Source organism: Lepus europaeus, chromosome 3 (genome assembly GCF_033115175.1).
Source record: "Lepus europaeus isolate LE1 chromosome 3, mLepTim1.pri, whole genome shotgun sequence".
Classification (NCBI taxonomy): Eukaryota; Metazoa; Chordata; class Mammalia; order Lagomorpha; family Leporidae; genus Lepus; species Lepus europaeus.
The window spans coordinates 83,270,886-83,288,769 of NC_084829.1; positions in this window are offsets into that span (position 1 = coordinate 83,270,886).

Below are 17,884 nucleotides of genomic sequence, written 5' to 3' on the forward strand. Positions count from 1 at the left end.
TCTTGTCTAATGGCTGTGGCTAGAACTTCCAGGACTATATCGAGTGGGCATCCTTGTCTGGTACCAGATCTCAGCAGGAATGCTTCCAACTTTCCCCCATTCAACAGGATGCTACCTATGGGTTTGTCATAAATTGCTTTTTTAGTGTTGAGGAATTTTCTTTCTAAACCCAATTTGCTTAGAGTTTTCATCATGAAAGGATATTATAATTTAGCAAATGTTTTTTCTGCATTTAACATAATCAGTGTTTTTATTCTACAGTTTGTTGATGTGATGGATCACATTAATTGATTTGTCAATGTTGAGCCATCCTTGCATACCAGGGATAACTCCCACTTGGTCTGGGTGGATGATCTTTCTGATATGTTGTTGGATTTGATTGGCCAGAATTTTGTTGATGATTTTTGCATCTATGTTCATCAGGGAAATTGGTCTGTAGTTCTCCGTCTTTTGAGTCTTTTCTGGGTTTAGAAATTAAGGTGATGCTGGTTTCATAGAATGAATTTGGAGGATTCTTTCTCTTTCAATTGTTTTGAATAACTGTTGAATTGATACTTTCATCATTATATATTGTCCTTCTGTCACTTTTCATAATTTTGTGTTATATATATATATATGTATATATATATATACGTATATATTTTGTCTGTGAATTTCTCTTGTGAGATTTCTCTCTGTTTTTTTTTTTTAAAGATTTATTTATTTATTTGAGAGGCAGAGTTACACAGAGAGAGGAGATGCAGAGAGAGAGAAAGAGGTCTTCCATCCAATGGCTCACTCCCCAGATGGCCACAATGGCTGGAACTGTGCTGATCCGAAGCCAGGAGCCAGGATATTCTTCCAGGTCTCCCACATGGGTGCAGGGGCCCAAGGACTTGGGCCATCTTCTACTGCTTTTCCAGGCCATAGCAGAGAGCTGGATTGGAAGAGGAGCAGCCAGGACTCGAACCAGCACCCATATGGGATGCCAGTGCTTCAGGCCAGGGCGTTAACCCACTACAGCACAGCACTGGCCCCGTTATGAGCTGTTCTGTAATTGTGCATTTCAAATGGAAGCACAGAGTGCCATCTACTGGAGCCCTGCTCATTTGTCAATGGTAATGTGTGCAGGTATGAGCTCTGGTGCACTTAGTTAGCCCTGCCTACTAAGACCTGGTTTGCTTCTCAATGATTGATGGAACAGGGCTTGATTTTTCAATATTCAGGACTTTTTCTTGTTGTATGGCTTGCATGTTAGGGAAGAAATTCTTCCAAAATATTGTGGACCTCATTCCTGTGTGGAGGGTGTGGTGGAGTGGCCCCCGCAATTGATGGGTGTGTCCTTGGGAGGCTAAAGCTTAAGTTCTAAAATGTAAAGATTCAAGATGGCTTCTCTTGGCCTGCTGTAGGTCTTGGTGGGGGAAGGGGTGAAAGAGATGGACCAGTGAATGCCAAACCTCTCTGTTTGCTTTTCTATATCTTCTCTTTTTTTCCCTGCATGGAACTTCAAAAGCAGTTCACCATCTCTCCTCCCTGCTGCTGTTCACAGATCCATGGACTTGCAATATCCTGCTTAACCTGGCCTGCTGGGGGCTGGCCCCAGCCATCCCAATCCATGCCTCTGCTGCATCTCTGCTGCTTTTCTTTCTAATTTACACTTCTTCTCTCCTTTTTAACTATTTTGCCTTGGGTGACTTGGATCATCCTGTTGCTATGCCACCATCTTGGGGATAAAGTAGTTATTAGAGGTAATTATGATTGATGCCAGTCTCATTTCCATGGCTTGATTCAGGAACCTATGAATTCTTACATAGAAATCAAAACATGACATAGTGGATGCTGATTCAAAGAATATATCAGCTTTTACCTTAGCTTTGTATGTTGTTGATGCTTAGAGTATTTCAAGGGCACTTTAACATTCTTTCAAGTCAACTGCTTCAAGATATTAGAGAACATGGTAAGACTAGTGAATTTCTTGAGCATAAGCTCATTGATATACTTCATTTGATGTGAAATGAGTTTCTTGATCAGAAATAACACTGTGTGGAATGCTATGGCAATGTATGAGGCATTCTATAAGTCCATTGATGGTAATTTTGGCAAAGGCCTTATATGAAGCAAAGATAAATACATATCCAGAATTATATGTTTCTTCTAATAATAACAAAAACTGCCTCTTTCAAGACATAAGGACAATATAATCAGCTTGTCACCAAGCAGCTGGCTAATCAGCCTGGGAAATGATGCTTTATCAATGACTCACTCTTGGTCACTGATTGTGGCATATTGAGTCATGGTTGTAGCCAGGAACGCTTTGGAGAGCAGAAATATTTGTTATTAAGCCTATGCATAAACTCAATCTCTGTTCCCATGGACACTCTGTTCATGACTCCTTTGGTGATGACAATAATATCAGGAAAGAAGTTTCTATTTATAGGACAAGTCTTTTTATCCACAAATTACTAAAAGCCTCCTTTTCTGACATCACCCTTTGGTAGGCATTTATATAGGTTACATATTTTTCCCGTTAAGAGAGGTCTATCCACATACCTGTGTCCTAAATTTTCTTTTCACCAATTTTCCAGTTATTTTTCCAACCTTGACCATTTAGTCAAACCACTGGCTGAAATCTGTGAACTAGTATATAATCACATGTCTGGTCATTTCTCCTTCCAAGAAAAGTGCACTGTTAGGTATATTCAAAAAGAGTCTTCAGTGCTGTAGCTGCTCACTTTCAGGTGGTGTCTGCATATTGTGCATAGCCATCAGTAAGTTTAGAAAATCTTTTTTTTTCCTCTTTAAACCAATCACAGAGAACTTCCTATGAATATGGATAGGAGGGAAGGCAGTATAGCAGGAGTGTGTACTGTGGACATTTGGGTCACTTCATGTTGTTTATTTGTTCCTTCCAAGCCTGGTCAGATCAAGTATATGTCACTTGCCTTTATTTTGGAGTACTGCCGAGCATAGTTAATTTCAAGACTTGATATATCAGAGAACATCCAGTTTGTGGTGGGCTGTTCAGGTCACATGGTAGTTTAGGGGCCAATGATTAAGCATTCAGCAAAGGAGAGTAGTGATTTGCAGAGGCTGGTTAGAGCTTACTTCAAAATCCTAAGGACATACACGACAGTTTTATTAAAAAGCATTTGCCATAGGTTTCAAATAGCATCCTTTTGCCACTGACACTTCAGGTATCACCAGACCTGTATCAAATGACTGAAGTGACAGAGCAGCTTTCATAATGGCTTCAAGATGTTGTTAATCCTTCTCCAGTTCTGGGATCCATTGAAAGCTAGTAGTTTTTCAGGTCATTCAGTAAATGATCAGAGTGACACACCCAAATAAAAATTATGTTGCCTTCGAAATCCAAAAATGTCCATCAGTTCTGTGATTCTTTTTATTGCCAGAAGCAATAACTTGTCATTTACCTTGGAAGAGCCATCTCAACACATCCCACACCACTGGAACCCTAGAAATTTCACTTAGGCAAAAGGACTTGAGTTTTGTTGGATTTGTTTCCCATCCTCTCACATGCATGTTGTACCAGAAAACATAGCATAGTTGGTACTTCTTACTTACTAGGCCTAATCAGCATAGTATTATAAATGCAGTTGACCAGCATGATATCCTGTAGAAAGGAAAGATCCCTACAAACTAATAAAGGCACAGGGCAGTGGAGCTGGTATACCTATGAGGAGGGGAGTGAAGGTATGTTTTTGTCATTGCCATCTGAAATGAATTTCCTTATAGAGGCCCCTATTGATAGAGATATAGAGAAAGAAAAACACCTATCAGATCAACAGCTACTTACAGCTATCAAGGGATACCTTAATTGTCATCGTAGAGATCTTTGACATCCTTGGTTAAATTTATTCCAAGGTATTTAATTTTTTGAAGCTATTGTGAATGGGACTTATCTTAAAAATTCTTTCTCAGACATGGCATTGTCTGTGTATATGCAGGCTATTGATTTTTGTGTGTTGATTTTATATTCTGCCACATTACCGATCTCTTTTATGAGTTCCAATAGTTTTTAAGTGGTGTTTTTTGGATCCTCTATATATGGAATCGTGTCATTTGGAAATAGGGATGGTTTGACTTCCTCCTTCCCAATTTGATTCCTTTAATTTCCTTTTCTTCCCTAATGGCTCAAGCTAAAACTTCCAGGACTATATTAAATAGCAATGGACTATATTAAACTTTTCCAATGTTTTTTGTTTCAATTTTATTTATTCTTTAATATTAACTATTTATTTTCTTCTACTAATTTTTCATTTAGTTGGTTGTTTTTCTAGCTCCTTGAGATGAATTAATAGCTTGCATATTTGGTACCTTTAAAAATTTTAAAGAAAAAATGAAAAAAGGTATTTAAAATGAAAAAAAAATCTTTCATGCTCATGGATTGGAATAATCAATATCACCAGAGTATCCATACTACTGAAAGCACTTTACAGATTCAATATGACCACAATTGGTCTAAAATTCATATGGAAACACAAGAGTCCCTGAATAGTAATGCAATATTATACAGGAAAAGCAAAGCTGGATGTATCACAATACCAGATTTCAAGACATATAATCAAAACAGCCTGGAACTCACATAAAAATAGACCTGTCAACCAATAGACATAATAGAATTCAATCCATGCATTTGTAATCTACTTATTTTTGACAAAATAGCTAAAATCAATCCCTGGAGCAAGGACACTCTCTTCCATAAATGGTGCTGGGACAACTGGATCTCTGTGTGCAGAAGTATCAAACTAGACCACTACCTCACACCTTACACAAAAGTTCATTCAAAATGGGGGTTAACGACCTAAACCTATAACCTGACACCATCACATTACTAGAAAACACTGGGGAAACTCTGCAAGACATTGGCATAGGTAAGACTTCTTGGAAAAGACCCTAGAAGCACAAGCAATCAAAGCCAAATTTGACAAATGGGAATACATCAAGCTGAGAAGCTTCTGCACTGCAAAAGAAACACTCAGCAAAGTAAAAGGCAACAGAATGGGAGAAAGGATTTGCAAACTATGTAACTGCTAAAGAGTTAATATCTAGACTCTATAAAGAGCTCAAGAAACTCAACAACAACAAACAAAAAATCCAGTTAAGAGTTAAGAAATGTACCAAGGACTTAAACAGGCATTCTTTAATATGGGAAATTCAAATGGCCAACAGACACACTAAAAAATGTTCAGGATCCCTAGCTATCAGGGAAATGAAAACCAAAACCTCATGAGGTTCCATCCTAGCCATTCAAATGACTGTCATACAGAAATCAACAAACAACAAATGTTGGCAAGGACGTGGGGGAAATGCACCCTAATCCACTGTTGGTGGGAATGTAAACTGGAGCAGCCACTGTGGAAGACAGTATGGAGATATTTTAGAAAGCCGAACATAGACCTACCATATGATTCAGCCATCCCACTCCTGGGAATTTATCCATGGGAATTAAATCAGCATCTGAAACATTTATCTGTGTTCCTATGTTTACTGCAGGTCAATTCACAATATTTAAGATATGGAATCAACCTAGATGTCCATCAGCTGAAGACTGAACTAAGAAATTATGCTATATATACATGATGAAGAACCACTCAACTGTTAAAGAAATTCTCTTGTTTGTAACAAGATGGATGCAACTGGAAACCATTATATTTAATGAAATAAGCCAGTCCCTAAAAGATAGATATCATATGTTTTACCTGATTAAGGGTAATAATAGAGTACCTATAATGTAATGTTTTGGAGTGAAATGGCCATTTTGAAATTCAATGAACTTTTATAGCCCTTTTCTCTTCTGTTCAGGAACAGTTTTTTTTTTTCCTTCATATTATTTGTTGAACTCTTTTAATAGTGTAGTGTTAACCTTATGATCATTAAGCAAACTAAAAGTAGATCCCTGTAAAAATTAAGAGTGGATATAGCGGAGGGTGGAGGATGAAGAGTTGGAGCATAGGTGGGAAGGATGGAAGTATCACTATGTTCCTAAATCTGTATATATGAAATACATTAAATTTGAATAGCTTAAATTAAAATTGGAAAAAAGGCATACATTAATTTGCTTATCTGGTATAGCAACTAAAATTGGAGTTATCAACTAGTTAAACTAATGGTAACCTGCTGTCATACTTCAGCATTCATTTATCTTCTCCAAAGGACAAACAGATGAGTTCAATGTGATGTAACAATGTCAGCTCTGCTGCTACATGAGATAAAGTTCTCTTTCAGGAAACACAGAGAAATTTTCAGATCATTTCTGTGGTTTTTGAGCTGATAATTTGAAATTCTGAGCTTATCATTTTCTTTCCTCACTTTTTTGTAGCAAGATTAGGAGGAACCACTCCATTTCACATTCATTAGTTTGTCAAAAATGTTCAAAAGCCGCTCAGTTGATTAGGAATATATCAGAGCACACCCTGAACCATTAGTGATATCTCTTGAAATAATATCATTAGCATATTTAATTTTTTAATTTTTATTAATATAAAGAAAATGTATTTCATGTACTTCATAGGTATGATTCTAAGAAGATAACCATATGTCCTCCTTCCCTTCTCCCTTCAATAATCACCCTCCTTCTCTCCTTTGTTTTCTTGTTAATTTTCACAAATAAATATGTAATCCATTCTATAATCAGAGATTTAATCCATCATTAACCATAACATTCAATAAGTAAAAAATAGGAATACCACAGTTCCACAAAGGTATAAACAAGGGCTAAAATGAAAATCATATCAAAAGATATCTGTATCATTCCTATACCTCTTTTTGTATTCTATATTAACTGCCACATATCTGAGAAAACATATATTTGTCTGTTTGAGACTGGCTTATTTCATTAAATCTTATAATTTCCAATTGCATTTATTTTGTTGCAAAAGACAGGATTTCATTATTTTTTATGGCTGTATAGTATTCCATAGCATACACACACACACACAATACTTTCTTCATCCAGTCATCAACTGATGGACATCTGGGTTGATTCCATAACTTAGCTATTGTGAATTGAACAAAAACAAACATTGAGGGGGGTGTGGCACTATGGTATAGTGGGTAAAGCCACCACCTACTGTGTCAGCATTCCATATCAGCACGATTTTTAGTCCTGGTTGCTCCACTTCCAATACAACTCCCTGCTAATGCTTTGTGGAAAGCAGTGGAAGATTATCCAAGTCCTTAGGCACTTGCAACCATGTGGGAGAACTAGATGAAGTTCCTGGCTCCTGACTTTGGATTGGCTCAGCTTCAGCCATTGAGGCCACTTAGGAAATGAACCAGGGATCTAAGATTCTCTCTCTCTCTATCTCTCTCCCTCTATCTCTCTCTCTCCCTCCTTTGCCTCTGCCTCTCTGTAACTCTACTTTTCAAACAAATAATAAATCTTTAAAAAAATAAAAATTGGATATGGATTATGCTTTCATATACTGATTTAATTTCATTTTGGTAAATTCCTAGGAGTGGGATGGCTTGTCGTATTGTAGATATATTTTCAGATTTCTGAGGAATTGCCATACTGTTTTTATTAGTGGTTGTACTAGTTTACATTCCCACCAACAGTGGATTAGGGTACCCTTTCCCACACATTCTTGCCAGAATTTATTTATTTATTTATTTATTTTTGGATGATATGCATCATAACATGAATGAGGTTAAACTTCATGATGATTTTTATTTGCATTTTTTTGATGGCTAATGATACTGAGCATTTTCTTCATGTGTCTGTTAGCCATTGCTTTTGATATTTTGAAAGATGGCTACTCATGTCCTTTGCCCATTTCTTAACTGGATTGTTTGCTTTTGTGTTGCTGAGCTTTGTGAGCTCTTTATAGATCCCGGATATTAATACTTTATCAATTAGCATATTTTCTCCCATTCTGTCACTAACTTTCACTTTGTTTAATGTTCTCTTTGCAGTGCTCTCAGCTTGATGTAATCCCATTTGTCTATTTTGCTTTGATTGCCTGTGCTTCTGGAATCTTTTCCAAGAAGTCTTTTTCTATGCCAATGTCTTGCAGTTTCCCCAATGTTCCCCTCAAGTAATTTGATGGCATCAGTGCATAGATTTCCAATCTTGATCAATTTTGAATTGATCCAATTTTTCAAGCACCATTTTTTGAAGAGATTGTACTTTCTCCAGGGATTGACTTTAGCTCCTTTGTCAAAGACTAGTTGGTTGTAGAGGCTTGGATTAATTTTTGTGCTTTCTATTCTGTTCTGTTGGACTATGTGTCCATTTGTGCCCCAGCACAAGGTTGTTTTGATTATAAATGTCTTGTAGTATGTCTGGAAATATGGTTATATGAATCCTCTGGCTTTGTTTTTGTTGTTTAAGATTCCTTTAGCTATTCTGGGTCTCTTGTGTAACTTAAAAATTTATTATTGTTCTTTCTAGATCTGGGAAAAACGCCCTTGGCATTTTGATTGGGATTGCATTGCATATGTATATTTCTTTGGCTAATATGGACATGTTGATGATATTAATTCTTCTAATCAACAAAAATGGAAGATTATTCCATTTTTGTGTGTCTTCCTCTATATTTCTTTAATGTTTTGTAATTTTCATTGTTGAGAACTTTCACACCCTTGATTAAATTTATTCCATGATATTTATGTTTTTGAAGATACTGTGAATGGTACTAGTCTTACAAGTTCTTTCTGAGCCATGGTATTGTTTGTTTATACAAAGCCTTTGATTTTTTTGGTTTATTTTCTATCCTGAAACTTTACCAAACTATCCTATGATTTCCAATAGTCTCTTAGTAGAGTATTTTGATTCATCTAAAATGGGATAATGTCATCTGCAAGCTGGATAATTTGACTCTTTCCTTTCCAACTTGTATCCCTTTGATTTTTATTGTTGTTGTTGCCTAATGACTCTGGGTAAAACTTCTAGAAGTATATTGAATAATATTGGTGAAAGTGGCCATCCTTGTCTGGTTCTGGATCTTAATGGAAATGCTTCCAACTTTTCCTCATCCAATATGATGATGCCTGTGGGTTTTTCATAGATTGTCTTGATTGTATTGAGGAATGCTTCTTCTGTTAGTATCTTTAAGTCCATTCAGATTACACAGACGATTCTAGAAATATCAGAATGAATTCAATTTGCCTCATCCTTGAGACTTTCTTTAAAGTACTGGATAATATTTTCAATTTTGTGGATCACACTGTTTATTATAAGCTTTGCTATTGTAGCATGAATTCAGTCATATATAACACATAAATATATAAATGAATTGCCTTGACTGTATTCAAATGATACCCTTTTTATAAAACAGGTTGTGTACTGAACTTTGGTCACAGGCTATAATTTACTAATTCCACTAAACATAGGAACCTTGGGTTTATCTACATTTGAATGTGATTTGTATGCTTTTGCCTCCCAGAGATAGTGGGTTGAATTTCCCCAGGCCTATGTGCAGTTTTAGGGATATATTTTTCTATGTGTTTGTCAGTTTTTTGACTATTTGTTAGACATGAGAATGTGTCTCCCAGATATTCAACTTCAGAGAAAGTTATTGACCAATGGCTCTAGATGCTTATTCTGAAACACACCACTTTGTTTCTTCCAGCAGGATGACTGCAGAAATTGACTCAGCAGAACAGGGATAGTAAAGGAGACCATGTCTTGGAGATATAGGACTGTATTGATTGGCAATTTGATGAACATTCCTTGGAATGACTCTTTACTCGACAGAGCTTCTATACAACCTCCTCCAACCTCCTTTCTTCTGTATCTCCTTTGCATGCATTGCAATTTTAGTATATGTGCTGCAAAGCAAGCACTTGCATTGCAATTTGATGCCTCTCCCAGCCTTTTCCATTTCCCTCAGGCTGTGTTCTTACCTAGTTTCTTGTACTTGGAATCTGCTTCTTTTGTGTACCTGTACTAACACAAATTGTTTATTTTGTGCTTTGCAGACTCAATTATCAAAGAATGGGTTGACACCATGTGTAATAAGTACAGATAAAGAACATGAGGGAAAACAGCAGTGGAGAAAATAATGTCAAAAAAAGATTTTAAAATGAAAAATAAACAGCAGAAAAGAGGAGATAGAAAAGATGGTAAAATAGAAGTGCCCAGGACTCCCCTCCTACTCCATGGAGAAGAACCAAAACAACAAATAAAGTGTTGCTTTTCAAGGTCAGTACCCAAGGCAGAATATGGCAACTCAAAAAGATATTATGAGAACATTGTAGGACACAGAGAGCTAACATGACAATGTGGAGACAGGAACAAAGCCAGTTGGCAACTAGACTCTGGTCTCTTGGGTGGGGGGAAATCTCTAGAACAGGTGGAAAGAGTAAACAAGAAAGCCTCAGCAGAGCCTGTTTGCACAGGTGCCTCATGAAGGTAATACTAGCTACAAGAGGGATACACAGTCACCACAGATAAGGGGCCCTGTAGAAGAGCTACCTGAACTACTCACAGTTGCTTTGCTTCAGAAAATGTACTTATACTGTTTCTTCCCAGCCGCTGGAGCACAGAGTGTGACAGTGTGTCACTCTCTTGAGGGAATCTCATATTGCCTAGCGCTGGCAGTGCTCTGTAAAACAAAGGATAAGGGACACAGAACAGCAGCAGTTCCTATCCCAGGGGTCCCAGAAGTAGGGCAATTTTCCTCTCAGACTTACACCACATCCTCTTTTTCCTCCTTTTCTCTTTTTCTCACATCTCTTGCTTCTGCTGGGATCCCTATACACTGGAACTGCTGCTAGGGCTCCTGCAACCCATATTACTACCAGTAGTGCTTCTGGGAGCTCAGAACATTGTATGGGAGTGGGGAATGCCCAACAGATGCAGTCCCACAGCATCAACCTTGTGCAGCCCTGTATCTCAGGGATGCACTACTGCCAGGGATTAAAATGAGGGAGATATAGGGAGACTACACTAAAGTGTCCAACTGATTCTAAAGCCATGATAGCCTAGAAAACCAACACCTGAAGACATATATTAAGCAAAAAGTCTTTTTACACAAAAGCAGCACTTTATTTTTTTAGAGTTTACTTATTTGAAAGGTGGAGTGACACGTAGAGAGGGAGAAACAAAGAGAGATGTTCCATCAACTGGTTAACTCCCTAGATGACCAAAAAAGCCAGTACTTTGGAGGAGCCCAAGCACCCGGACCATATTCTTGTGCTTTCTTAGGTGCTTTAGCAGGCAATTGGATTGGAAGCAGAGCAGCCAAGATGAAAATCAACTCTGATTTGGGATGCCAGCATTGCAAACAGCAGCTTAACCTACTATGCTATCATGCTGATACCAAAGTCACACTTTAAAAGAGATAGAGACAAGTGCCTCAGCAAATGCACAAATATCAATGTAGGGACACAGGAAAAAATGAAAAAAAGGCAATACACACTCCCCAATTCACCACAATAATACTTTAGTAACAGACCCTAACAAAAAGGAGACAGATGAAATTCCTGATAATTCAAAAGAATGAGTATAAGGATACTCAGAGATACAAGAGAATTCTTAAGTTGAATGAAATTAGGAAAAATGCATATTACTGAGAAATACAACAAAGAGATAAAGATTTTGATTAATAATCAAATAGATATCTTGGAAATGCAGAATTTAGTAAGCCAGATAAAAAATACAGTTGAAACCCTCAACAAAAGATTAGATCAAGAAGAATAAAGAATATCTGAACTTGAAGATAGATTTTATGAAATAACGTACTCTGACAAAAAATGATAAAAGAATGAAGACAGTCTCTGAGACCTCTGGAACATCATTAAGTGAACAAACATTTAAATTTTGACAGTCCTTGAGATAGAGTGAAGGGCTAAATGCATAGAAAACCCACTCTATTGAATCATAGCTGAAAATAGCAGTCTGGGGAAAAATAGGGACAAAATGCAGAGGCTCATATAACCCCAAACATATATGACCAGAAAAGATCTTTGCCACACCATATTATAACAAAATTCTCAAAAGTACAACACAAAGAGAGTTCCAAAACCTGCAAAAGAAAAACACAAACACATTCATGGGAACTCCAGTAATTTAACAGTAACTTTTTAAAAATGAAATGATATAGTCCAAATTCTGAAAGAAAAAAAAACTGCCAACTAAGTATACTTTACCTCAAAAAAGAGACATAAAGAATTTTCTAAGACATGTACAAAGGAAAATTCATCATCACCAGGCCAATCTTAAAAATTATATTTAAGGGAGTCCTATGTTGAAAAGTAAAAGAAAGATTCCTATCACCATGAAAATATGTAAAATTATAAAACCCAGTAGAAAAAGAACGCATTATATCCAAAATAAACAGAAAAAAATTAAGAAAATAGCAGGACCAAATTACTGTTAATCAATAATAGCTTTGAATGTACATTGACTAAATTCCCTAATTAAATGATACAAACTGGCTGAATAAATAAAAATACACAACTGAACAATATGATACCTACAATAAATTGACTTCACTGGTAAAGACACATTCAGCCTGAAAGTGAAAAGATGGAGCAAGGTATTCTATACAAACAGAAACCCAAAGCAGGTGTAGCTAGCTACATTTTTTTTGATAGGCAGAATTAGTGAGAGAGACAGAGAGAAAGGTCTTCCTTCTGTTGGTTCACCCCTCAATGGCTGCTACGGCTGGCACGCTGTGCTGAACCGAAGCCAGGAGCCAGGCACCTCCCCCCAGGTATCAAGCAAAATAGACTTGAAGAGAAAAACTTAAAAGAGAAGAGTCACTATATAATGATCAAGGGATCAATTCAACAAGATCATATAGCAAGTGTAAATATATATATACCCATAATCCTGAAGCATCCAATTTTGGAAAGCAAACATTAGATCTAAAGGGAGAGATAAGTCCCAATACAATAATAGTGGGGGATATCAACACTACACTTATGTCAATGGACAGATTATCCAGACCAAAAATCAATGAATAAACATCAGAGCTAAGCTACATTGTAGACCAAATGGCCCTAACAGACATCTAACAGCTGTAGAGTACATATTTTTATCATCAGCATTGGGGACATTTCCTAGGACAAACCATGTATTAACTTGCAAGACAAGTCTTAACAAATTGAAAACAGATGAATACCTATATAACTTACCAAAATTGATCCATGAAGATATAGAAAACCTAGACAGAACAATAATGAGTAATGAGATTGAATCAGTAATAAAGTCTTCCTACAAAGAAAACTCTAAGGCTATGCTCCCAAATTAAAGGCAGAGAAGCTTCTGCACCCTGGTGCAGTGAGTAAAGCCACTGCCTGCAATGCTGGCATTACATATTGGCTCTGGTTTTAGTTCCAGGTGCTCTGCTTCTAATCCAGCTCCCTGCTAACAGCCTTAGAAACACAGCAGAAGATGGCCCAAGTGATTGGGCCTCTGACATCCACATGGAAGACCAGATGAAGCTCCTTTCTCCTGGCTTTGGCCTAGCCCAGCCCTGGCTGTAGTGGCCATCTGTGGAGTTAACCAGTGGATGGAGTGTCTCTCTCTCTCTCTCTCTCTCTCTGTGTATGTGTGTGTGTGTGTCTTCCTCTTTATAACTTTTTCCACTAAGAATAAATAATTTTTTTAAAAAAAAGAGAGACAGAGAAAGAGAAAGAACTTCTATCCTGGTTCACTCCCTAAATACCTACAGTGAATGAAGCCAGATGTGGTGAAAGCTGGGAGAACTCAATCTGGGAATGTGGGGGCTTGGCAGAACCCAATCACTTGATCTATCACTGCTGCACCCCGTGTCTGAATCAGCAGGAAGCTGAAATAAGGAGCCAAAGGCAGATATTGGACCCAGGCACTCTTAACTCTGAGGTCAAATGTTCACCCCGATAAAAAAAAAATTAACAAAGTACTAGCAAATCAAATCCAGCAGCACATTAAAAAGATTGTTCACTATGATCAAGGGGAATTGATCCCAGTATTCACAAATTAATAAATGTAATATGTCATTGCAACAGAATAAAGTCTAAAAAGTCATATGATCATCTTAGTAGAGGGATGAAAAGCCTCTGATAAAACTTAATATCCATCTATTCGTGATAAAAGTCTTGAATGAATTAAGTAAAGAAGGAACGCACCTCACCATATAAAAACACATGTTTAACATCCCCATGGCCAACACCATATTGAATGTGGTAAAGCTGAAAGCATTTTCTCTAAGATTTGGAAACAAACAAGGATGTCTATTCTTAGCACTCTTATTTAATCTGGTTCTGGAAGTCATAACCAGAACAATTCAGCATGAGAATGAAATGAAAGGCATACAAATAGGAAACAATGAAATCAAATGATCATACCAATCTCCTGATTTCTACAATAAAATGGAATCATCTATGTTGTGTTTTGCATGGTCTCCAGCATTTTGTAAATGTTCCAAATAACCGTTATGGTCATTTTATGTATGTGTGTGTGTATACTCATTATATTCAAAACTCATGCATCTGTTTTCCCACTTGAGTAAATGTATAGATTCCCTCTTAAAGGAAAATATTATGAACATTTGACAAATTAAGAACTTAAAATTTATTTTGTTTATTTTATTTGGGTGGAGGGAGAGAAATGAAAAAAATAAAATATTTCTATTTATTGATTCACTCCCCAAAGGCTCATGATACCTGATGCTGGGACAAGCTCAGGCTGGGAGCAAAGAACTCAATCCAAGGTCTCCCATGTGGGAAGCAGGGACCTAACTACTTAAGTCATCATCTGCTACCTCCCTGGTTGTGTAATAGCAGAAATTTGAAATCATGAGTGTAGCTGGTACTCAAACCCCATCATTCTGATATAGGATGTAGGCTTGCCAAATGATGTCTTAACCACTTGGCCAAATGTACCCCCTTACTCCTAGATTAATAGTTGTGATGTGTTATAAGTATGTGTATACATTTAACTCTTTGTACTTAATATTTTTTAACCCTGAATGAAAAACAAATCAACAAGATACAAATACTATAAAATAACTAAAAATCACATTGAATACAAAAAAGTAAACAGCAGGGTGATAGTTTATTTGGTAAAGCAGAGGTGGTTTCTGCTAAAGTGTCTACAAACCAAATTAATGAAAATAAGAAAGTTACTATTAGACATAGGACCCAAGGAAGTCACGGGGCTTGGGGATGAGTAAAGACAAAGTGTAAGTTCAAATCCAAGGAAATAATAACCCAAAAGTCTCTGGCCCTAGGAAACAGCAGAAATAATGGAAAGCATCAGTGAAATGATGCACTTGAGTGGGTTAGGGAGAGTTTGTACGCTGAAGAATGAGACTTTAAGTATATGCTCTTTGCTTTGATACTCCTATATTATTGGGTACCAATCATCAACCTGAAAACTAGATGAATCTATAGAACGTTTTTGGTCCCAATGGAGCTGGCATTTGTACATTATTCAGTTGAAAATCCAGTTTGGCATCCTTCACTCTGTTGGTGTTCAAAAGCACTGATTTTGCTGAGATTCCCATCACCTTTCCGTGACCTAGTTGGAAATAAACCCTGAAGATATTTGACATATTGTGTAAGCTTATATGCAAAGCATAGACAAAGGCAACTAACTAGTGAACTAACAAACAAAAAAATATCATAGGGAACAGAGAGAAATTAGAAAGCAGAACAAACATTATAAAGGGGAAAGTAATGTTTCTGTGAAACAAGAGCAAGTTGATATGGAAAAGGAGTAATCAAGATTATTCTAACAGAAAGTTCCTGTGATTAAAATTATGTACTACTGCAAAAACAGGATCATAAGATATAAGATAATGTTATGGAAATTTTCCAAAGCATAGAAATAAAATAAAGATAAACAGGTGCCCAACTGTCTGAGTAACTTCAATTTTTTCTTTTTGTTTTTTAAATTTTTAATATAAAGAGAACGGATTTCACATATTTCATAAATATAATTCTAAGAAGATAACACAAATGTAGAAAAACTGCAAACAAGTGGCATAAGACATTTCCAATAATTAAAAGACTGAGCTTAACACAGAAATCAAAGAGAAAGAGGGGTGGACACTCAGCACTGTGTTTGGAAGGTTCACAGACCATTTAGCATTTTAGCTGGTGATAGCTCATCTAGTTGAGTTCCTGTCATTCATGAAGAAACTTGGATTGAACTTCAGGCTTCTGACTTTGGCCAGGCCCATCTCTGGCCTTACCCAGTCCTTACTATTGTGGGCATTTGGGAGTGAACCAGAGGGTGGAAAATTTCTCTCTGTCTAAAACTAAGAGATCCTAAAGCACATAAAATAAAATTTCCAAATACCAAGGATAAAAAAGAAACAATCCTTGAAGTGCTCAGGTATCAGTATGGCATTGGGTTTTGCAACTGAAATTCTGAATTCCAGAAGACAGAGGAGCAATGCTCTATCGAAGTATATGTCCAAAACCCTCCTAGCACTTAAAATTTGTCATGATACTCTTAAATCATTTTGCATAATGAGAGATTAGGCTCTGTAGTATTTAGAGTCTTTCTTATGTTTCTCATGACTCTGTGTCCACATAAGAAACTGAGGATATAATAGAAGATAAATTACTTGTCCAATGTTTCCCCATCCATTTTATTGCCTTAACATAAGCTTGAGAAAAAGGTGCAGACACTTACAGACCTTTATCACTATTCAATGCACAGTTCAAATACCATCATCCTTGAAAGCTTCCCTGCTGCCTCCCTAATCCAAATCAGACACAATCACTCTGCTGTGGTCACATAATTTTAAAGTAAGAACATGTCTCCTAATATTATAATTAGGACATGATTTTTATCTCCGCATCATAGTTTTTTTTTTTTTTTTTGCTATTCCAATATGTACTCTTTTTGCATCCTAATGTGTACTCTTGTGCTTGCATAAGAAGCTCCTGGCTCCTGGCTTTGGATTAGTGCGGTGCGCCGGGCGCAGAGCGCTGGGCGCAGCGGCCATTGCGGGGTGAAACAATGGAAAAGGGAAGAACTTTCTGTCTCTCTCTCTCACTGTCCACTCTGCCTGTCAAAAAAAAAAAAAAGTAGATACTAAGTATCTGTGCTATAGTTCACATGTAGTGTTTACCCTCTGAAACTCATGTTGATTTTCAATGTGATGGTGTTGAGAAGAGGTAGGATTTTTAAGAGGTGTTTAGATAACGAAGTGAGGTCATGCGAGTGGGGCCCTTGATAGCATTAGTGGCTTTATAAAGATGGAAGAGATACCTGAGTTGGAATGCTGGCTCTGTCCCCCTATGGGAGGCCCCGACCACATTGTGACTCAGCACAAAGGCTCTTTTTAGATGTTTGGCTCCATGTTCTCCTACTTGCCAGCATCACTACAGTGAGCTAAATAAAGTTCTATTCTTTACAAAGTGCCTCCTCTCTGGTATGTTTTTATAACAATTACAATCTGTTATATTGAAACGAATCAGCAAGCAATCTAAAGTAAAAACAAAACATCACAAAGTAGCCATAGAAGGGCTTATAGGGGATGTCTAAAATCTTTCCTAACATAATAATTAGTGGTTGCTTGTTACACTGATATAAAAATTCAGATTTTCTCTGGTTTGTGAACAGTGCATTTCCCTCATTCATTAGACAAGTGTGCTCCATCAACTAATTGGAATATGGTTAGCTCTGTCTTCTCACAGATGTACACTCAGTATTAGGTGAGAGAAATTTTATCACGCTCTCCTCTGATTTCTCATTCTCCCAGGAAAGTTGCTATCAAAGGGTAACATTCAATAAGAGAACAAGGAAATAAGGATAAGATCAGTTAAAAGACAATGGAAGTGAGCTGTAGCATTATATAAAAATAATGTATCTTTGTAAAAACAATGAAATTTTCTCATGGTTGGCATGTTAATAATTCTACCATCACAGGTACCATAGAATTTATAAAAGAACGGGCACATTTATTTTTGGACAGTGCCATGAAATTTCAAATGAGAG